This window comes from Castor canadensis, chromosome 2 (genome assembly GCF_047511655.1).
Source record: "Castor canadensis chromosome 2, mCasCan1.hap1v2, whole genome shotgun sequence".
In the NCBI taxonomy this organism is placed as follows: Eukaryota; Metazoa; Chordata; class Mammalia; order Rodentia; family Castoridae; genus Castor; species Castor canadensis.
The window spans coordinates 74,872,547-74,896,897 of record NC_133387.1 but is presented as its reverse complement, the minus strand read 5'-3'; the positions used below and the strand labels follow the sequence as shown (position 1 = coordinate 74,896,897).

Below are 24,351 nucleotides of genomic sequence, written 5' to 3'. Positions count from 1 at the left end.
CAAAAAGAGACCTTACCCAAAAAATAACTAAAGCAAAAATGGCCTGGGGCATGTCTCAATACCACCAATAATAACTGTTATTATTATTGAATTATTATTGTTATTATTATTATTACAGAGGAGTCTTTTGATTTAAAATAGAGATGAGTGCATACAAAATAGGTACATAAAATAAAAGGCAGATCAAAGATCAATTTACAGGAGCTGGGAATCTTCAACTTAAGCAGATCTTGTCTTGACCTTTGTGAACCCTAAATAGTCTGAAATTGGTCAGATCTCAATCTTGATTCTGAATAACACTCAAGAGCAAAAAAGAGCATTGCACTTATAATTGTATCCAGAATAAACCTTGAAGACTTTCTGCAGGTAATGTCTGTACTGATTCAGAATCAGTATGTAAGATTTAGCCAGGCATAGAATGCAAGGGATGGGAGCAGCACATGCAAAGATCTGGAGGCAAGAAGGAAAATGGCATGATTCAGAAATAGCAATCTATAAGTATCACTGGGAAACGAGTTATGTGTTAAGATGAAAGGCAATTGATGAGCTTTGGTAGAGATGTAGGTGTTAAGTGAAGTTTCATCACAAAATCTCATATCCACCAAACTAAGAAGGGATATAGCTATTAGAAATATTAGTCTAGAAAGAGATCTGCAAAATGATAATAAAATGAAGCTGGTGATTAAATCTTAATAATACTACCTGCTGTTAAAAGGTTGTAAACTCACAGTTTACTCAGGTGTGTAGAAGTCAGTTTAATTTATTAATAATTAATTTAGTTTCATTTACCTATATCTGCTGAGTAGCAGGGAAGAAAAACACATATAGTCCTATCTATTTTCAAATGTGCTTGTTATGATAATTAATGAATCTCTACATAATACCCAGTCTTTCAAGTATATGACTTTGCAAGTTTTAACTACTTGCCCTCTTCCTCAAATTCCTTACAAGATGTTATCTTGGTATAGAAGGGGAGAGTTATGTCCCAAGCCATCTCTTGACAGGAAAGAAAAATTGAAACTGTTAGATTAAATGATCTCTGACTTTAATGGCTTCCTGGACTGTGACCCTTGTCTAGTTTGTTGCTGTTTTTCCAAGTAGTATTCTAAGCTGCAGTAATGATTCCACAGTAAAGAGATCTAATTAGTTGAAGCTGAATTGGCCATAACTCTGAGTATATCATGCCATATTCACTCTGTATCTGGGTGTTTCACCTTTATCCTCTTGTACTGGTCTTTGCAATAACCCTGTGGCTAGTGCCTGACTGAGCTAAGAAGTCTTCTAAGCTGCTCCTCTAGAAACAGTGACTATGGCTAGGTCACAGTCCATTGTCTCAGTCCATTCAGGCTGCAATGGCAGAGTATCACAAACCAAATCCTTCATGAACAACTGAAACTTGTCTCTCATAGTTCTGGGGACTGGAAAGTCCAAGAGCAGATGCTGACAGATTTGGTATCTAGTGGAGACCTGTTTTCTGGTTCACAAACAGCTTCTTCTTACTGCATCTTCACAAGATAGAAGGACCAAACAAGCTCCATTGGACCTCTGTAAAAGGACACTAATCCTTCATGACTTCATCACATCCCTGAAGGTTCCACCTCTTATGGTTGTCATGTTAAGATTAGGTTTCAACACATTAATTATGTGAGGGGCACAAGGATTCAGACCATAACACCTTTTATAAACCCATAAACCATCCATTCTACAAGGTAAGTGACACAACACAAAAACACTAAATTCATTCTACCCAGCACCATTGGGAATGTTGAGTTTCTCTTGCTAATTTGAATATTCAAATGATATGCTATTTTCTGGGGTGCCCTCACACCTTCTCACTTATGCCAGAGGATAATCCTCATAACACAGAATTCATTCAAACTCTTCTGAGACCCAGAAATCTATACACCCACAGATTCCCTCAACATACCTCCTCATATTAAACCCAAGAGATACTTTCCATTCAACTATGTAATCTTATGACCTATTTCTAATAAAGCATATTTCACTATACATATTTTTATTCTTGTGGCTTGTTTTTAAATTTTCTAATTAAGAAGTTTACCCAAAAGAACTTATTTCTGATTCATATTCTTAGGACACTTAATGCCAATTGCTTTTCAAGAGATAATATGGACCATAAGCCTACGGAATATTTGGTTATACTTGTAAAAGAATCCAACTGACAGGGAGAAATATTGAAGTACAATACACAAAATTCAAAAATATCACTGGATCATTGTTTCTGTGTTAAACATAAAAAGTTATAGCAAACATCAAAAGTTGTAACATTAAAAGCTATAAATATATGTTGGTTTAGGGTTCCTTCTTATATCCATTTTAAGGGAAAAGGTGTTGCACTACCTAATTTTATATCTAGTCATGTACACCGCACATATTGAATTGATTATGGATTCATTGGATGTAAATATAATGTCCTTTTCCTCCTAAACTCCCCCAACTAAAGATTTTTAGTAAAAAGATAAAAATATCAACTCAATTCTCAGTGTTTATCTTGAATAAGTATGTCCACAACTTTTGCCCCTCACCCTTCACCATAGGGTACATGACAACACTCACAAAGAGGGGATGTTATATTGGCTTGGAATGAGTCATGCCAGCACTTGGGTGTTTCTGTATAAAAATATGAAGAGGCTGGACACACATTATCAAAATGGTTGATTAAAAAGCAACAAATTCAACTGAAAACACTAGATGTTTTATTTCTATGATACCCAAACATTGATATTTTGGCTATTTTTTTAAATGGAAATGACAGATTTTTGCCATTATATTTGTCTACATTATTTTGGCATTGGGCAATCCAACATGTTAAAAAGAAAAATGAACAGAAATGAAAATAATTTCCTGGATAATTTAAACCAATTAAAACATGGTTAAGAGCATCCAGCAAGTATCCAGATCATTTACTTGATTTTCTTATATTCTGCAGGCTGCCATTCTAAAGAAGCGCTGTCATTTATTTAGTTAATTTGATCAAGCAAACCACGAGCTACATTTAGCATATAAAGGTCTCAGACTTGCTTTGTTTTGTAATGATGTTCATGACTCTTTTTGATTTCACTAAATGTGTAATTGACAATATTCCACTTTAGTACCACATAGACAAAGTCTTAATGAGCAATCAATTTTTCCTTTTTGTAGGTTTAAAGCAAGTTTTAATCATAACCTTACCCAAGTTAAATGTTAACATTTTGGTTAGTAGCAAGGTTCACTAAAAATGAAATGTTACTATAATTTCATGGTATTAAGTGGTCACACTTAAGCCAAAGAGTTGCTAAAGTAAACGAAAAATGTCTAGTTGACTGACCTTTAATAAGCTGAATTCTCACTCTTAATTATATTGGTAGAAAGTTCCTAACCTAAGTGATGTGATAGGAAATGAAGGCTCGAGACACTGCTGTATTTTATTAGTTGTAATAATGAGTATTATATTAATGATGAAAAAGTTCTAAGAGTTCTCGTATAATGATGAATATCATGAAAGCAACAGCCCCATCTAATGCTGAGTTTACAGGCTTGTGCCACTGGATGATCACCAGTGTAGTTTAATTTTAAACTTGTTAACACAAAATAGGAACTGGAAAGCAATTTGTTTCACTTTTTTCTTAGTAAAATTATTATGGAAAACTGTTCACCTGGGAAAATCCAAATTCATATCATAAACATAATGCTGCTTATAAGGAGTCCTAATGATATACTTTATGAATTTTAATTTCTGTTTGGAAGTCAGCAAATGTGCATTCTATAAATGTAAACCATCTGTTGGCACCTCCTGAAAGACTAGATTTCAGTCCATCCCAACATGAATTATTTATTTTGATGGATTTCTTTCCTAAGCAAATTCAAGGTTTGGGAAGGGGGGTGGGAATCTGTGTATGTTTTAATCTGTTTTTAATCTGCAATAAACTTTCAAAGTCAGGACATGCATAATTGCAAATCTAGAAGACAAAAGTATTCAACAATTTGAAATGTGTTTGTTTTATATAATAAGATGCTTATGAAATTAAGAAATACCATTTAATATTGGATGAAAGATAAAAAAGAGAAGTGAGAGTGAACCATAAATCATTTTGATAATTTTGATGTTTCAATGATAATATCAGAAATTCTGATTTCTTACCAGAAAAGAGAATCTCATAGCTATCTATCCACTCATATTCTGCATAGTTAATGAGGCAATTTCAATGACAATGAACATTTTAAATACATTGACTTCAGAGATGAGAATTTATTATATTTTGAATAAATTCAGAAGATTTAATTGGGATTAATTTAACAGAACTTATTATACTGCCAGTATTGCATTTTTAAGTGATCGATCTTGATAAATATATAAAACAAGTTCTTATATGTCAATGATTACTGCACACAATTGCACATTCCTCTTTCAGTTTGTGTTTAACTTTTGACTTTCTGTGAAAAAATTTATTAGGTAGGGTGGAGACAATCAATGTGCCTATGTAAATACATGCTTTACACCAGGTAGGAAAGTAACAAATGTTCAAAGAGATTTTTAAGCCATTCATCAGGGAATCCTATAGCGTTAAAATATATATTTTAAAATATAATATTATATATATATATGCTATAAGATAGTTGCTTTGAACCTGTTGAACACATTTCATAAATTAATCCAAAGTCTGCATTTAAAGTTGGAGCAAGATTAAATTAGTCTTTAAGAATCAAAAGTTTCTTGGTTTAAAATAAAATAATTTAAAAGCTGTAACTACTCCTAACAGTAATGAGATATTATTTTTTTGGGACAGGTGGGTCTAGTTGAAGCAGTACACTTACCTTCGGGCGATGAATTCTTTTTTATTCCTTCATGTGTTCACGATTCTATTTTATAACATGGGAAAACTAAATCAACTGTGAAAAGTCTGTTCTTTCTCGTACCAGTGACCAAGTTCCTGCTGTACATAGACTTGATTGTGCTTATGTGTATTTCCATAACACTTGTTGCCATTGGAGAGCCCCAGCTGCGTTTGCCATCTCTGGGGTTGTTCCCGCCCATCCTTTTCACCCTCTAGCAATTTTTGTTCTCTTCTATTCAAGCAAATTTGAACTAATTAAATGTTCTTGGATTATAGAAGAAAGCTATAGTACAAAGTGACAGAGAATGTTCTGTTGCATTTCACCCTAATTTCAGCTATCTGTACATTTTATCTGTAGTCTTTGACAATGTATCTTTAGTTTTTCCTCTATGAACAAATATAAAATGTACTTAATCCATACTAATTACTGATTCTTAACTGAAAACAAAAAACATAATGCTCTGACAAAAGTAATCCATAGCTTCTTCTTATCCAAAGTTCCTATCTCCCTACCTTAACACAGAAGTCTTGGTATACTGATTGTCTATTAAGAATTAAATGTAACCTCCTTGTGCTGGAAGTCTTGTTATGCTGATTACCAGTTAAAACTTAAATTAACTTTCATGTTAAATAAATAATATTAATATTTGTTTAACAAAACAAATGAAAACTAAACAGGATTTATACCAGGCTTTTTCACAGAAGAAATTCTCTAAACATTAAGTATATGAACTTTTGCTCATCATCATCCTTTGGTTTCAGAGCTTGCAAATAAAAGATGAAAAATAATATTTTATAAATAAAAAATACCATTCTTTTACTATTTAAAGTCTGATATATGAGTTAATAAAAATATTATGTCTGTGTTTTGTTGAAGGTAAAAACAATGTGTGTAGTTAATTTGCGTTATTCTCATTCTTTAATTAGAAGAGATGCATATATTAAAGACAAAGGGAAATCACATGGTCCTAGCCCTTGCTCACCCTTCTCTCATTTGTTTCTTAATTTTTATCATGCCTTCTCCTTTGAACCTTCAGTGTATATTTTTAATTTATTTATTTGCCTTCTCCTTTGAACTTTCAGTGTATATTTTTAATCTTTCTACTTCTTCTCTGTCTTCATTATGAGCAAGTTAATAAAAACAGCATCTTTTTCTATCAAATAGCCTCCAATTTGTCTCTCGATATACACTCTGCCTATATTTCATCTGCTATCAATACAATAGTCAGAGTAACCTTTTAAGCACATAAAACAGATTGTTTAATTCTCCTAGTTAAAATATTATTTATGAAATGCCTAACATTTCAAATATCCATGTGTTTTGTAAATTTTAAACATCAAAGTGAAGTTGAGAAAATATTAAAATGGAATTGAATATAAAATATTATAAAGTAACTTCAAGGGAGGCACTTCAATTGATATTTAGAAGGAACATTATATAAGTTCTAGGGAAGAAAGTCTGAAAAGTAATAATTTAAATCAACATAAATAAAATACAAGTCCTAGGAAAAAAGAAATAGACATAGGAAATACAAGTAGCACAAAACAAGAAAGTACTTAACAAGTATAAATACTAGAAAACAAGAAAGAATGAAGATTAATGTGCTAAGGAATCAACTTATGAAATTAGGAAAACAACCAAGGAAACCCAAATAACATGAAATAGAAAAATAAATGTAGAAAAAATTGATTTAATAGAAAATATTTAATAAGTAAATAAAGAAGTTCTTCTTCTTTCTTTTTTAAGTTCTGGGGCTTGAACTCAGGTCCAACACCTTGAGCCACTCCACCAGCCCTTTTTTTTGCAAAGGTTTTTTTCAAGATACGGTCTCACTATTTGCCGGAGCTGGCTTTGAAAGATGGTCTTCCTGATTTCTGCCTCTTGAGTATCAAGGATTACAGACTTGAGCCACTGGCACCTAGCTAAACTAGTTCTTCAAAAATCAAATGAAATGGACAAAACCTTGCCAAGACAGAGAATCAATGGAGAATGAGGAGGAGCTAAGAGAATATTATCATAGGAGATAGAATTAGAGGTCTTGGCTTACAGAGCTGTTTCACAAACCCACAGACATGTCAAGAAAATAGGGACTGAAAAATGTCCCAGGGTCTCACGCATAGTTGGATGTCAGAAGTAAGTAGAATGAAGCTGGAATCAGAAATATATAGCATTATCTTGCATGTGTGAAAATCTTAGGAAGGGGCATTGTTCCAACCTTGTTCCTGTTTACTTTTACAATAACATAAGAGTTACCCAGTAATCTCTGGATGTGCTTCCTGTTTTACAGTTCTCTGAAAAAATTTCAAGAATTCCTTTTTCTACTTTATACCCACTTTATTAGGGGCCAAGGTGATGTTTTGCATAGACTGAGATGTCTTGGGCTTTATCATCATAACAGTGATGTGACTCTGCTGATTGTGTGTAGTACATTATGTCTTTTACATTATGTGTAGTAGCAACAGGAGGGTGATTAATATTAAAAAATTTTAATCAGTAAACACCTCTAATTATTTTACTTTTTCCAAGTCTTAAAATTGGAATGTTTTAATTTTTCTTTGCAAGTATTCATCAATCATTCAATAGGACTTTTCAAGCTTGTTGATTACAAGTAATTCTAAGCCAGGCAATGGAGAACAGTGTTAGGCGAAGGTTAATTTAATTGGTTTGACACCACACTCAGATTTCATCATATTATCTTTCATACCTATTTTTTCTTTCATAACCCTCTCCCCTTCCCTAACTTTTTTTTTATTTGTCTTTGTGGTGCTGGGGAGCAAACCAAGGGACGTATATGTACTAGGTAAATGCTGTGAGAGCTACATCCCTAGCCCTCACTTTTTTGAGACAAGATTTTGCTTTGTAGCTCAGGCTGGCCTTGAGCTTACTATGTTGCTCAGGCTGGCCTGTAACTCTTGATCTTCCTGCCTCAGTTTACAGGGAGCTGGGATTATATATGTATACCACCATGCCCTGAAAAAATTGTGTATTGTTAATGTTAAGCTGCTATAATGAAACAAATGTAGCACTTCCTTCAACTTCTGTTGACTGCTTTTCCAGGTATAAAAGCTAAGCTCAGTTGTTGACATTACTTTGTCCACTTTAGGGAAATCATCAGTTATTAAAAATATATTTACAGTAAGAAGAATTATTTTTTCCTTTTAAATGTACGGGGGGTTGAACTCAGGGTGTTATGCTTGCTGGACAGACACTCTTCCACTTAAGCCATACTCCCAGCCCTGTTTTGCTTTAGTTATTTTTCAGTCTCACTTTTTCACCTTGGTCAGGCTTCAGACTACAATCCTCATTATCTATACTTCTTTTGTAGATGGAATTATAGGCATGAACCACCATGCCTGGTTTATTTATTGAGATGACAGTCTTGCTAACTTTTTGCTTTGTTGGCCTTCTCATCTTTAGGAGCTGAAATTAAGGAAGAATTCTTTATGAGATATTGTCAAAAGGCTTAACATAAGGTCAGAAAAGAAAAACTCAGTTAGGGTTTTTTTGTTTGTTTGTTTGTTTGTCACACATCTGCCTTTATTGTGAGCAGCAGGTGGGACACTTCTAGCAGTAGTAAAAAAAATTAATTTACAAAAGCAAGGAATTCAGTGATGCCATCTGGCGGATACCTTTGGTAGTTCGTACATAGATGTCAACCCAGAGCAGGAGGAAGAGAACTCCAAAGCCCATGAAGCGTGAGGCCACCAAGGAGATGAGGAGCTCTTTGTAGATATCCCGTGTGTACTTGGTGGAGGCGACCTCGTAAACGAAGAACCAGGTGGTGAAGAACATGCCAATGGCCAGAAGCACCACAGTCAGATGGGGGAAGACAGCCGGGTTGACTGGGCTGGTGTATTTGCTCATAGCTTGGAGCTCCATTTCACCCAACACAGGGTGAGCCGCCGATCTGCCACGAGAAGAAGCTCAGTTAGGTTTTAATTTCTATTTTCCTGGCACACCATGTTGATCACACAATGTAGTAGTGACTACTCTGGAGGGAAATTAATGACAGAAACACAATTCTGGATATTTTGAAACCATTTTAAATATTTAGAAGTAGCTTGAAACAATAAGTGACACACACTTTCCATGTGTGGTGTTGCTAAAACATAGAGAAGCAGTTCCTCATATTTTATTATGGCAGTTTTAAAATTGATGAAGTATGATTAGTGTACTAATTTAAATGGGTATGTGAAGTTGAGTGAGATTCAGAGTTGCTAAGTAATCTTGCTAGTGGTTATCATTGTTGAAACTCAAATGCAAATCTGATTCGGCACCTGTGGTCTGTTCTGAATAGCATTCTTCCCTCTTGCCAGGATAGCCTCCATTGTCTATTGTAATTTCCATAGAGTAATATGCTCCATAATTCACCAACTGCTTCTATCTTTCCACATTTTCAAAAAATAGCCACACACCTTGGGTGAGGTTGGACTGAACATACGGAGAAAGCCTCTTTAAAAGACCATGAAATCTATAATAATGATAATAATAATAATAATAATAATAATAAAGAGACTTGAGTATAACAGGGGGTGATCAGCAGAAGGGGAAAGAGAAGGTACTAGGGGTGAAGTATATCAAAATAGATTAAGCTGTTGGAAAAGGAGAGGGAAGTTAAGGAAATATCATAGAGGGGGTGAGCTTGTTCAGAGTAAACTGCACACATCTATGGAATTATCACTATGTACTACTAATGTAGACTAATAAAAAATAGTTTTAACAAAAGAACATAACATTTATTTCTGTATGCAACATGAGAGTAAAAGACAGTTGTAATTCTTTCAATTCAGATCTTGGTTCTGCCCCTTACTGGTTTCACAATCTTAGGAAAGTTACTTATTACCACTGGATATCTAATTTACAGCTACAGAAGACAGTCAGTTCCCAGTCCCTTCTGATCCTCTGACTCCTTCATCTTCATGAGTTTATGTAAATAAAAGTAAAGCCCACATGGTATTGATTCCAAATAACTTCATGTTAGGGAAATATTTGTCAGTTATAATAGGTACTCCATAAATAAGTCAAAAGATTTTTCCTTATAACCTTCATGAACTAGGCAACCATACTTTGTTTTCTGAGCATAAAGTACTATTTATTTTAATATGGTTCTATTAATCTGTTCATGGCTGATACTGGCAATCTTTAGTACTTAAGTCAAAGTCACAAATCAGTATACTGTATTTGGGAAACCAGTGAACAAACATGCAGCCTGTCATAAGAATATCAGACAGTAGAGGTGCTCTAATCTCAATAGGTGACTAACTGACCCAAGTGGACCTTTTCTCTTGTGTATTTTGGAAGGGAAGGAAGAAAGGTGAACGAAGGCAAGCAAAGGAGAGTGGGAAGTTGAATCATGAGTATGGTTAGAGTCCAGTTGCATCTACAGACTAGATTTATGTTTCTGAGAGGACAACTAATGGTAAGGAAGTCATTTTAATATCTAACTCCAAAAACAAAACATTTTAACTGAAGGTATTTTAAACCTTGACCATCATCATTACAGTTTTTAAAAATCTAATTCCATAATGGGGTGGAATAGGAGAACTGGATGTTAGAAAGATTTCAGATATATGAAGAATAAGGATAGAGAGAGAAACAATAGCTATTTTAGGTGTCAATGATCAATTATTAAGATGAGGCAGTACAACCTTAAAGGAAATGTTAGACAATCCCATGCTGATGGTCTGGCATCAGTTAGAGATGCAAAGGAGAACACAGACACAAAAATCAAGGGACTTCGTGGGTGACATCAGTAAGAGGGCAGAATCAGAGTTTCTAGTACTTATCTCTTCACATAAAAAAACAATTTCAACAACTATCTACATACAAAAATACCTTCGCAAGAGCCAAGGATCAAGATCACAGATTACATCTAGAAGGAGCATAGCAAAAAGAAAAAACTCATTCAAGAGGATAAAATAGACACATTACCCATATCTACCCTCCCCAAACCCATGCAGTACAACATAGAGAGAGACACCCTTTACCTGGAAAATAATGGAGAAGTAACACAACCCCAGGGAACTGTGGTCCCAAGACAGCTCCCATGTATCCAGAATCAAAATAGTTTCAGTAGACTCATATTCTAGACATTCCAATGCTAGACCCACTTTGCAAACCCAGAATCCAGGACTTGCAGCTCCACAGACACAGATACCAGCCATCTGTGCACTGTGATGCCTACATACTGACCCAGGCACTAGGCAAGTCCATTAAGGACTCTAGCACCAAGTTTGCCCATGAATCTGCTGGCTCATCCAAAATCCCTGAGTGGGCTAATTTATGAAGAGCTTTCCTTGCCAAAGCTAGTTTTAAAGGCTGGAAGAGGGAGGTGTGACTTCTTTAAATGATAAGATATCAAAGCAAAGCAAGGTCTCAATAATCATTAGTTATCAAGGAAACATGACACCATTCGAATCACAAAATAAAGTACTACTAACCAAGCACAAAGAAACTGAGAGCCATGAGCTGCATAACAACAAATTCAAAATATTCATTTTAAAGAAGCTTAGCGAGCTACAAATCAACAAAAGAGTTAATCAATCAGAAGAAAGAATCAATGAGTTGAAAGACAGATCATTTGAAATTACCTGTAGGGGAAAAAAGTGAAGAAAGGACTTATGGGATAGTATCAAACAAAACAATAAATACATGGTGGAAGTTGAAGAAGGAATAGAGCAAGAAAAGTGGGCAGAAGGTTTGTTTAAAATAATAATGATAGAAACTTCTAAATACCAACGGGAAGTGAACATCAAGATCCATGAAATTCAAATGGCCCCAAACAGACTAAACATAAAAAGTTTCATCGAATCACGTTATAACCAAATTCTCAAAAGTCAAAGATAAGAAGTTTGAAGCAAGAAGAGAAAGTAAATTGTTTTATACAAGAGAATCTCCAAAAGGTTATCAGTGGGATTTTTCAACAGAAACCTTGTAAGCCAAGAGAGAGTGGGATGATTAAATGTGCTAAAAGAAAAAAAATTGCCATGAAGAATAGGATAACCAGTAAAGTTGTTCTTCAGAAGTGAAGAATCAATAAAGACTTTCCTAGACAAATGAAAGCTGAAGGAGTTCATCACAATGTGGTCCACCTTACAAGAAATGCTAAAAGGGATTCTTCATGCTAAAACAAAAAGTATGCTAACAACCAATAACATAACAACATGAAAGTAAAATGAACTCATTGTGAAAGTAAAAATGTAGTCAAATTCAGCATAGGCAAGAGGTTGATATCCAAAATATATAATGAATTCCAAAAACTCAATAGCAAGAAAATAAATAACCCAATTTAAAAATGGGCAAGGTACCTAAATAAACATTTTTCAAAATCAGTCACAGAAGTGGCCAACAGGTATATGAAGAAACACTTGACATCACTAATAGTCAGGAGAATGCAAATTGAAACCACAATGAGCTATCACCTTATACCTGTTAGAATGTCTGTTATCAAAAGGATGACAGATAACAAGTGTTGGAAAGGCACGAATGAAAGGAAACCTTTGTATACTGTTGATGGAAATTGGTATAGTCATTAGGGAAGAGAGTTATGGAGGATCCTCAAAAACTAACAACAGAACTCTCATTTCCAGTAATACCTCTTCAGTACATATCCAAAGGAAATAATCAGTATGTCGAAAAGATATCTGCACTTCTGTGGTCATCGCAGTATTATTCACAGTAACCAAGACATAGGAACAGCCTAAGTGTCTCTGTATGGATGAATGCATAAAGAAATGTAGCACACACATGGACACACTCACACACACAAACACACCAGCCTTAAAAAGAGAGAAAATCACCAGGTGCTAGGGACTCACAACTGTAATCCTAGCTACTCAGGAGGCAGAGATCAGGAGGATCATTCCAACCGAGCCTCAGGAGACCCTATCTCGAAAAACCCATCATAAAAAAGGCTGGTGGAGGAACTAAAGCAGTAAGAGTGCCTGCCTAGCAAGCATGAGGCCCTGAGTTTAAACCCCAATACTGCCAAAACAGGGAAGAAAATAAAAGAAAGGAAACCCTGACATTTGTGACAATGTGGATGAATCTGGAGGACACTATGCTAAATGAATAATCCAGGCACAGAAAGGCAAACACTGCACAATCTATGTGGAATCAGAAAATAAAAAAAGCTTGTTGCCAATGGCTAGAGGAGGATAAATATGGTGAATGTAAGTCAAAGAACATAATGATTCACTTATATAGAACAAATAAGTTCTGAAGATCTTAATGTACAGTAACTATTGCGGGATATTTAATCTATGGCAGTATAGTTAATAACAATGTATTGCATATTTGAAAATTTCTAAGAGAGAACTCACCATACACAAAACATAACTAAGAGTTTGACATGATAATTAGCTTGATTGTGGCAATGGTTTCTCGATAGATAGATAGATAGATAGATAGATAGATAGATAGATAGATAGATAGACAGGTAGATGATAGATAAATCAAAATACCATGCTATGTACCGCACATGTGTCCTTTTTTTTTAACTTTCATTGTATCTCAGTAAAGGTGTGGGAAAAATACTCAGATTGCAAATTTTTGTGTCACATTTGCTAAAGTTAACCCTGTTCCTTAGCTAAAAAGAACAATTAAAACAATATGCTGAGAATAATTTATTAATGTAGTTTTATGATTTGTTACCCAGTTTTAAAGTAAGTTACATGTCAATCTCAACCCAGAAGGTGGTTCTAGCATTTTAAACACTATCTGACAGTTTTCCACAGCAATTGGCGATGGGGGTTTGTCCGTATAGCTCACGTCCTTGCATTTTGGCTCTTCCAGCTGTGTGATATTGGGCAAGGGCCTCAATGCTTTTGTCCTATAGTCCTTTGGCTATTAAATGCCATTGATTTAAGAATACATAACAAGATTGCTGTCAAGTCTAAATGTGATGAACTTGAAGAAACCTCTGACAACTGATCACTGCTCAATAAATATTGGGCTTTATACTTAGATTTTACTTTTTAAAAAACATATCCATACTAAAAATCCATTGAAACACTATTATACCAAGATCCCCAGGCTCACTGAAGCTTAAGCATTGCAGTCAAGCCAGTAAAGAAATATCCTTAAACAAAGCTCCCTTATATTTAGAATGCCACGGTATAACTGGGATGCTTATTCTTATTTGCAATTTGAAATAATTGGCAAGTGATTTTATTTTTACTTCAATCTGGCCAGTACATTCTCTTCATCAAATCGCACTGAATGGAGAAAAACTTAATATGATTTTATTAGCAAATTTGTCCTTTAGCTAAAGTAGTTTAAAGCTTACATGCCTTAAGCCAGTTTACAAGACTACAGTGTTTAAATGTTGAAGGGCACGTGGGGACAGGTCCCCATATCTTGGCCAGAATCTTCCTCTGTGACATTCCACTCCCTTTGCTTACCTGGTCTGTCCAACTCCCTTTTAGTATTTGAGTCTTTTCCCTAACAGGACATTAAACTTGCTTTCTATATTTTTCCTTTAGCAAGATTTTCAGCTGGACATTTACTTAATAGTCTTATTATTCCAAAGTTAGCACAGTATGTGTGTATATGTGCATAGGCATGTATTTCCCTAGTATTTAATACATCTGAGGACTACATTAGCTTCAAATTTGGAACGATTTTTTATGCTATTTATATGAATCATTCCTCCTTTCATCCAGAAATGACTCCATACATGTCTCTCTCTACACTTGAGATAAAAAGAGTAAAACTAATGAAAGTCATTTGGTAATAATTGTAGCTGAAACTTAATGACTCCCTTCATCCACTCAGGTTGTAATAACAAAAAAAAAACATAGATTTCATGGCTAATAAATTACAAATTTCTTTCATCCTCATTCATAGTCAGTCATCTTTTTTCTGTGCTCTCACTTGATGTAAATGACAAAGCACCTCACTGGGGCCTCTTTTCTAAGGGCTGGAATCCCACTTATGAGGGCGCCACCCCATGACCTAATTACCTTGCAAAGGCACTTATGAATATAGGGAGAGGATGAAACATTCACTAAAGAACAGTGGCATTTTGCTAAAACATTCTCTTAAGAATATAAATTTTGAGAAAATTTTTGTTACGAACAATAGTCAGTTGTAAAATCAACCTTATTGCCCTTTCCTCTACCATGTTAACTAACATTCTCTTCATTTTATAAGGTTTGCTCCAGTCATTCTGCTAGAAGTCAGTTTATTATATGATAATGTCACTTTATTCTTTATATGACAACAGCCCCTGGAAATTAGAACTTATTCTCTCTCTCTCTCTCTCTCTCTCTCTCTCTCTCTCTCTCTCACTAATCTTATCTGAGTCCCATAACATTTTATTCATATAGAAACTAAATATCAGTAACAGAAAATTTAAATTTAGAGGTTTTATCAATTGCATTTAGTAAAATTAGGTGGTTTGACTAATATTGAATGGCAAAGGTGACACTAAAAAACAGTTATCTTGATCCCAGTTTAGATTCAAATTATAACAATGGCTCTAGAAATAAAAAGAGCATAGCATTTTGAGGTTCATTTTGTTTATGTCTTATGTCTTTTCTTTTTTTGAGATGAGCCTTGCTGTATAGTCTGGACTGGCCTTGAACTCACCATTCTTCTGCCTCAGCTTCCCTAGTCGCTGTATTACAGGCTTGTACCATCATGCTGGACTGAGGGTCATTTTGAATGAAGATTTGATAGAGTTGTGGACTTACTGGAGGGAGAGGCTTCAAAGAAAATTCTCTTATTGGAGATTGTTGGTAATAGTAAGAAGAGAGTTTTCTTTTTTCTTTTTGGGTGCATTGGCATTTGAACTGAGGACCTACATCTTGAGCCACTTCATCAGCCCTTTTTTGAGATGGGTTTTTTTCAAGGTGGGTCTCAAGAACTATTTTGCCCAAGCTGGCTTCCAACCACGATCCTCCTGATCTCTGCCTCCTGAGTAGCTAGGATTATAGGTGTGAGCCACCAGCACCTGGCTAGAAGAGAGATTTTTATTTATCAAATGGAAATAATTTAACTGGAATATTTTATCTCTGAACTAAGTATTTGAAAGGCAGTATGCTTTGTTATACTAATGCTTTGAAGGACCTCATACTTGCTTTGAAGAGCAAAATGCCACACCAGGATCTGGCAGGGTAGATCCCCTAAGTATATTTTAGGTAATTCCAGAATACTACCTTGACGTTTAAAGATAACTAGAATATTTGAGATAGTTATTCATTAGTGGAAGCTAATGTATCCACCTGAGTCTAAGATTTTTAAATATCTATAAATTGCTTGCTTCTCACCACCAATTTGTACTACTTAGTGACTTTTTAACTTTGCCTCCGCCTTAAAGTAATGGGAAGCTCAGTTCCATTCACACTAGCAATGGGTTTCCAGATATCGGAGTCACAACTGCACAGTTCTTTGTTAACTGTCAGTTCTCTTTGTACTTCAACAGGTATTACACAAACCTTTGGTGACATCTATACAACCTCAAAGCAATAAGCAAATTACCACTTAAAAGTTTCTTTTTTTTTCCTCTTTTCCTACCTTTCTTTTTGCTTGCTATTTACATAAAGTCCAAATTCCAAACACTTTCAGTATATCAGGACACCCAGAAAGCTTCATATGCTTTTAAAAAAGAAACTTTCATATATTTGGATGTGGTTCTTGTATATTAACTGCAGCTGACACTTCTATTGAATTTAGAAGCACTAGCATCATCTTCATTTATTATTATTGACTTGGAGGTTATGAAAGGTATAGTTGAATTTAAGAACTATGACCTTGCTCTGAGGTCACCAATTAAATTTTATGACTTACCTTATGAAAAGCTGCAGTCATAAAAGGGACAGAATAACTTTTTCTCCCTTCAGGTTGTAATATAATTTATGAACAACTGTCAGGATTCGCTCAAAGTCTTTCCACAATGTAAGATATTGTTTTGAAGGGTCTGGATGGCATCACTGAATGAAGTCTGACCCAGATTCCTAAGAGAAGCAGGTCTCAAGTCTCTCCACTCCTTCTCAAACAGTAATCTGATTCTTGAGCACAGAAAACTGTCAGGATTTGTGACCTTTACTGTGAGTTATATAAACTAAGCCAAGTAAAGACTCTAGAATTACCTCTTCTCTTGCAGAAAGTCACACTTGAGGTCACTTTAAGGACAATGTAAGAACAGGTGCCCTACTGCTTACTTGCCCTGGTAGGCCTTTCTGTTTGGCTGATGTATCCATCCTAGCACACACCCTGCTCCAGTAATTCAAAGAGAGCCCATCCTACACTGGAGGAGGTCAAGACTAGTACCACCAGAGACTGGTTTCTGTGAAGGAAAATTGTCAGCCTGCAGGCAGGTCAGGGACTGCAGGAACAAAATGGAATCAGCTAAGGCTTTCACATTTGTCAGGTATCATCTGGCTAATAAATATGGCCCAAAGATTGTCCATTTGCTCCACACTGACCTTTTTATAAAATATGTTTAGATACATAAATTACTGCAGGTCATTTATTGTATCTGTTGTTTCAAAAATTATTCATTGCAAGGTATATTCCATATTATTAATTTGTAGCCATTTTTATCATGTTTGTTAGATGGTTCATTTTTCTTAATATTTTCCACTTCTCATTGCACATTATATTTCTAATGTCCTGATCCTTTCTGTTCTTAGATTTGTATATGTGTTCCTGTTATATTTGTAAATTCTCTGGAGTTCAGGCAAATAAATTTTACTTTTTTAAAAAATTATTTTCTTGTTTTAGGTAAAAGCCCACCAGTTATAATGAAACATTTTCAAGTTAAATTAAATTAAAAATAACTTTTGACCTGCATTATTTCTTTTTATGTCTATAAGCTGCATAAAAGTCAGCTAATTTTTGTTCTCAGTGCTGGGAGTCAAACCAGGGGCCTTGCACATGCCAAGCAAGCATTCTACTACTTAACTTAGATCCCTAGTTCTCTTGAGAACAATTATATGGCATACAAGAGTGCTATATGGTTATTACTTATCTGTCATTTTTCATAGTAAGCTATGTGATTTGAGTTTAGGAAAACACTCAGATATTAAATTTTAATGTATTATATAATGCTCACCATGACTCAGAATTTTTATAAGCTTTATAGAATTATGGATAGACATGGAAGAAAACATTAAGCTTAAAATCTTCTAGTAGAAGATATTGTATATTTGAACTACTAAGTGAAAACTGGGCCATGGGTTGTTTTTATATGATGAAACTGGTATAAATACAAAATAATTAAATCATTTATAACAATGACAATAATAAGCACTTACTTTTATTAGATGCCTGTGGGTTGGAAGAAACTTCCATACATTTAATTAATGCTCCAAGAGGCTACATCTAGGTCAGCACACAATTTAAGTAACTTCCAGACCATTTTGTGATAATGCTTGAGTTTCTAATCAGTAGTAGACATTTATGAGTGAGAGTCAAACAGGAAGACAGCGCAGAACGGGGCAATAAGACCCTATCTATGACTGTAGCTACTTGAAAAAGTCAGACAATCTCATAAAGGTCTGTGAAATGATTTACCTCCAGGTTCTTCAAATTCATTAAGGAACACATAAAGAAATTCCCAGACCTCTGAGGCTGATTGTATAAGGGAGGAGCAATTTCCAGTAATCTTTCTAACCATTCATTGCCACTTAGCTTATTAAAAGTTAATTATGTAGTGACTAAAAGATAAAAATAAAGGGTGAGATATCAGACAGGGAAGTTGTTTCCTCTAGCTACTTGATTTTTCTGTCTTTATTTCTGTAATAAATAGGAAACCCAAAAGACAGAAGCTAAGGCTTTTCAATGAATGTCTTCATTTGGGGGAGGGAACAAAAGGTAAGAGACACTTTCTGACATTTCTGGTTGACAGACTTGAAAGAGAGAGGTAGTTTGTTTTTCATTAGGAGTCGTCTTACCATAATGACAGATCTGATACTGATAAAGGAGTAGGAGCTTAGGTTTCTTAAGAAAACCTTGAATGGCAGGGCCAAAATAAAATAATTTTGTTATTTATCACTTAACAATAGTTTAATCAAATAACATTAGAAATAATTATGCAATTGTTTAAATGTTAACATTTCTTGATTCTTTTGGGTACGAGCAGAATGAAGGGGTTGTTTTACAAGTACTACCTAGTTTTCTTAGAAATATTGTCTACTTGGAACCCAACCACTGGGGTATTACTTAGTTTTTCTTTGACAACAGTAGGTTGTACAGTGTGGAAATAATTTAATAGGGAGAAGTAATGAAAGCTATTTGGCAGAAAAGTGATTTCTGGTTAGTGGCCAGACAGGCGTATATTAGCAATATGTAATTGATAAGGAAAGATATAGAGTTTTTGTGTACCTTATTTAATCAACTTTCTCACTTTTTTCTTTCCATTAATGTTTGAAACAAAACTTACTATAGTGGCTGGTAAGGTAAAAGGATAAAAAAAATTTTTTTAATTATATCTGTATAATAATAAGATCTAGAAAATCTTCTGATGAGGTTCTATAAATAGTAATATGGCAAAAAAGACAAATCTTTATAGATTTATCTTTAAATTCCACTCTTGTATCAATCTCCTTTACCAATTATATTTCAATCTCATAATAACCAGGCTAGCTAAAGGAGTAGTCCCATCCCCATGACCCTGACTCAGCCTTATGATGAAAAACATAAATGGTTTTATTATATATTAAATGGTTCATTTGGAGGTCTTTGGCATTTATTGAAAGAATTAGATATTTTCTAAATCTGAGAAACCATTTACTTTCCAAAACCAATAATTGTTTTTGTATCATTTAAATAGAAATCCATGCCCTAGTAAGAGGCAACTCTGTCATATTCAACTCAACAAGTCTAAACAGTATATAAGGATTTTACAAAAGTTTACAATTTTGTTTCTTTCATTGTACTTATCAGAATTTAAGGAATTTCATATTTGAAGTTTAATGGACCTTGCATTAGGAGAAATGAAATTGCAATTGCCTTTGAATTTTTCTCATAATTATAAGGTTTGTTAAACAAATTAACAAGTGTCTGAAAAAAATTAAACTACAATTATTTTTGATAACCTACAAGTCACCTTATGGGAGTCTTTGAAGTTTTTACAAACAAATAGAAAGCATAGTCTGGATGAATGAGGTTGTACAGATGTCTTGTTTTTGATTCTTGAATTTAATTTTATAGACCTTCAATTTATTTGCTGAAAATAAATTAAGAATTACTTTTGGTCCAACCACCATGTTGAATCAGATACTTAAGAAATAAAATTGTTTGAGAAGAACAAAGTAATCATACAATCTGGGGTGTACAATGGCTTCATAGAATCCATGAGCCCCTTGGAATAGATGAATACTTTCTGAATTCTGGGGTAATGAACCTTAATTATCAATAGAGTTTTACTGGGTTTGATTCAGAATCACATCCAAAGCTATGCTTACATAACCCAAGTTCCCTTAGATCTGCAGGAAGTCTAATGTAACTTTGTATTGTTAGAATTCTTCTGGCCCATAAAAAGTGGGGCAGGTATCAAAGAAATGTAGATTTAGTCTAGGCTCAGTGATTCATTGACCTTTTGACCTTGCATATCATTTAACATAGTTGCTCTTTTTTTAAGCCTTAAAATGAAGATGCTAATTATCTACCTAGAAAGATTAGAGAACTTGATGAATGAGCACACACATAATAAAATTATGAAGTGCTATATAAATGTACGGAATTACTATGACTGCATTTCTTGAAATTTTGGTATTAAAATGTATAGTAAACAGAAAATTGCACGAAGCAGTCTGCCATTAAAAAATAAACAGTAGTGAGCTATTCCACAAAACACTTTTGAAATTCCATTCACTCAAAGTTTTCAAATTTATCATACCTATGAGCTTTAAACTTTGCTGAAATCATTTTAGCATTTTTAAAAACTTTTTGGAAATAAGCAATAATGTTCTTAGAGCTGTAAAAACATGATGTTCCAACTGCACTTTTTTTTTATATGCTTTGTACCCTTTCCTTGGTTTTATTGCCAAAACAACCCATGGAAACAAAAGATGCAGCAAAGATATGAAAGGAAGTAACGACTGCTGAGCAGTTATCCTGTAGATGAATAATAGACAAGTACATAAACAGATGCAAGCCTAACACGGATGCAAAATGAATGAGAGGAAACAAACAGCAAACACAGTCGCAAAGTTACACATTGGAGTGGGCATTCATCTCTCTCCCTTGGAAGATGCTCTATAGCTGACAAAATAAAGCCCTTCTTCACTGTAATGAAATCTTTGCTTCAGACATTTCTATCTCCTTTCGACCAGTAAAAATAAAATAAATTAATATTTTTTAAAAAGTTAAACTTAAAACAAAGTATGCTAATTTCCTTAAGTCGTATTCGTCTGTTATCTCAACAAGTACCTAAAAATGAAACTAGTATTCGCAATTTAATATGTGGTACATCAACTAATTCTTCAAGTAATTCTTACTAAGAATTACTGTCTTATTTAACTGAATTCATTCAAACTGTATTTGTTTTTCATAAATGTGTGCAACTCTGACTTTAGAGTAATGATAGCTATGATAACTATAATTCACTGAGTGCGTACTGTGTGCATTTCACATGAATTTTCTCCTTTTCATGTGGCATAAGGCTTATTGATTAGTACAGTAGTTCAAGGGCTGTTAAACTTGTAACACCAGCTCTTACAGTTCATTGGGACTTTCACATCAGCTGTGATGACATCAAGAAGTTTCCTACCTGGCAGCTTAACTCCGGGATACTGGGCTGAGAAACTCTGGGAGACATGAGCACTAAGTAACCATCACCTGGACACACCCATCCAGAATATCATATTTGCATGTCCCTGCCTAGGCTCCACTTCACCCACACCTCAAAGACAAAAACCTTAAGCCTTTGTTGAATACTATTTGAAAATGGTCATTTGCTATAATACCTGAGTGTCATTTGTACTAAATTAGAAAATGCACTCCAAGAAGATTAGTATAATTGACCCCAAAAGTAAATCCTCAGATTCTTTTAAACCAAGGCAAGAATAAAACAATTTTCATTAATTCTTATTTCTAATAAAAGGAAGTATATGAACTTAAGAGAAACTCTTAAGTTTCTCTGAGAAGTACTTGTCAGATGGCTGTATAAATAGGGGATACCGATACCAGCTAATTTAATAGACATATTCAAAATGTGTTAGTATAAAATCTATTTTGTTGTGTTTTAGTGACACATATAATAACAACCTTTAATAATAATCATCTCTGCTAGTGACAAAAAAATTTTAATTACTTTTTGTTCAAATCAATATTGAATGATTAATATTCTCTGAACAATACAAAGATAATTAAGAAAATATATATATATGAAAAAAATCCTAAAAAAACTTGCTCTAGATGTTATCTCAGGGAATTGAACTCAAAATGATGATATTTCTACTCTTTGTTTTCAAGTCAATTATACATTTTAGTGTTGTTTCATAGCTTAGGTAACCACATTGTTGGTTCTTCCATATAATCTATTTTGTTTCTAACAGAACAATTTCTGTTTCATAGTCAGAATATATTGAATAAATTACATGACTCTCACATATGAACTGAAATTCAAATGACACTTAAATATTATGTTGAATAATTATAAAATATGACAAATAAGATATATATTATTTACACTTAGTCACCACAGTATTTTCTCACAGTAATGGTTATTTGGTGACTACCCAGGCACACGAGGGGATTGAATGTACTACCTTAAAGAATAAATACTTTATTTATTAGCATTTTCACAGCCCACTACCAGGGAAAAAAAAGACAAACCAAGAGGGAGTCAAAAGTTGGAAAGAAGAAACGGGGGTTGAAAAGAGAAACATGAGCTAACTGTTCATATTTCACTTTGCTTACTTATCCCAGTGAAGGGGTCAAATTATATTAATCAACAAATAATACACAAATACATGTTCATGTATGCATGTATATGTAAACGGAGTAATAGATTGCCATGGGTTAGTTATATAAAAATGTGTTAGGCAAATGCAAGGCTGGAGTGTGGTGTTTTACCCCAGTTTTTAAAATGAACCTCATTTGTGATAATATTTTAAATATAAACAATCACAGAATGAAGTTTCTCCATGCAAACTCATATGAGACTTACTATTACAGAAATATTTGTTGGACTTTTTCCACTTTAGCAAAAAAGTAGGAAAATGGAGGGAGGTAAATACCACATTATCACTTCTAAAAGGAAGTGTAAAAAAGTGACCATAAGAAAGTAATAAAGCACTTATTAAATTTTGAAAATGTATAGGGTGTCTTCAGGCTTGGTTGCAATTTAATTTAATAGAATTTCAATTTAATTCTATTTTTTTAGATATATTTGTTACTAGTATTGCTGGCATAAGAATTGAATAGGCCTACACTTATCATATGGCTAATAAGTTTATGATATCTATGTCAGGAAAGAAAACTGTTAGATTATTTTTTCCTGATATAGAACTCATAGTTATGAAACAGCTAATTGCCTTGAAGTTTTAGAAAGTATAAACTTTATTTTGTTTCCTTCAAATAAAGATTTACCACCAATTCTAAACGCATTTGACTAAAATTATAGGACTATGTAACGTGTATCAGCTGTGTAAAACTTCATTCTGATTGTCCACACAAAACTGTCCTTTTATCAAAATATATGCTGCTTCATTTTTCTTCTTAGTGTCATTATGATAATCTTTTATACTCTGCGAGGTGTTAGCATTGTAAGACTCTGGTTCCTCTTCATTTTGTTATTATTTTCTCAATTTTAAAAGAAATAATAATTTAGCGAGTTTTTTCTTTAATTGATCTGAACATTCTGTTCATTTTTCTGTGGAAATTGTTCTGACTTCTCTGCTTATTTCAGAAGTAATAAGCTTCCTTTTCCATTGGTAATTACCTTCTCTGATGCTTGGTTAAACTACAATTATAATTCATTTAATTAATGATTTTCAAGTATTGTTAGTTCCCTCAAATAATATCTGTAATTTGAAAAGTTTATACCTGAATGATAGGTATATGAGTTTAAATTTTATTATAAAACTGTGATTAAAATACATATTTTACAGTAATATTTGGCAAAAATCAAACAAGTGAATCAGCTAAATTTTATTCATTTCAAAACTCTGCATTACTTGTAGCATAATTGGGTGTGTACATGTGTGTGTGCATGTGTTTTATGCAATGTGTGTCCATACAGACTTAACACATGCAGAAGGTAAGCACTCCAGAAATGTGGCTTGCTATTTTTGAGTATCTCTTCTGTTCTTACAAATTTTTCTAGCTGAATATAATAGCCAAATTAGCTTCAAGAAGCCGAACATTAATACACTGTCTTTTAAGTACCTAAAGATATATTAGCTTTTAGAGAAGTTAGACCAGAATTAGATGAAGAAAATTAGTTGCCATTTTCAAATATCCTTAAGTATTCTGTGGTGTTTTACATCATGTTTCTAGGTTACACTTTTATCAAATACGATATACAATTTGTTGCAATGACTTTTAGTTATATAATTTTACTTA

General features: G+C 33.8%; 1 protein-coding gene and 1 pseudogene across 10 annotated transcripts in view; one reads left to right on the top strand and one right to left on the bottom strand.

Moving 5' to 3' along the window:
- The window catches only part of Dgkb (diacylglycerol kinase beta), a 648,179-nt gene that overhangs the window by 546,842 nt on the left and 76,986 nt on the right, over window positions 1–24,351 (top strand). The gene's annotated exons all lie outside the window — the stretch shown is intronic.
- On the bottom strand, window positions 8,372–8,727 carry LOC109688230 (dolichyl-diphosphooligosaccharide--protein glycosyltransferase subunit TMEM258 pseudogene; annotated as a pseudogene).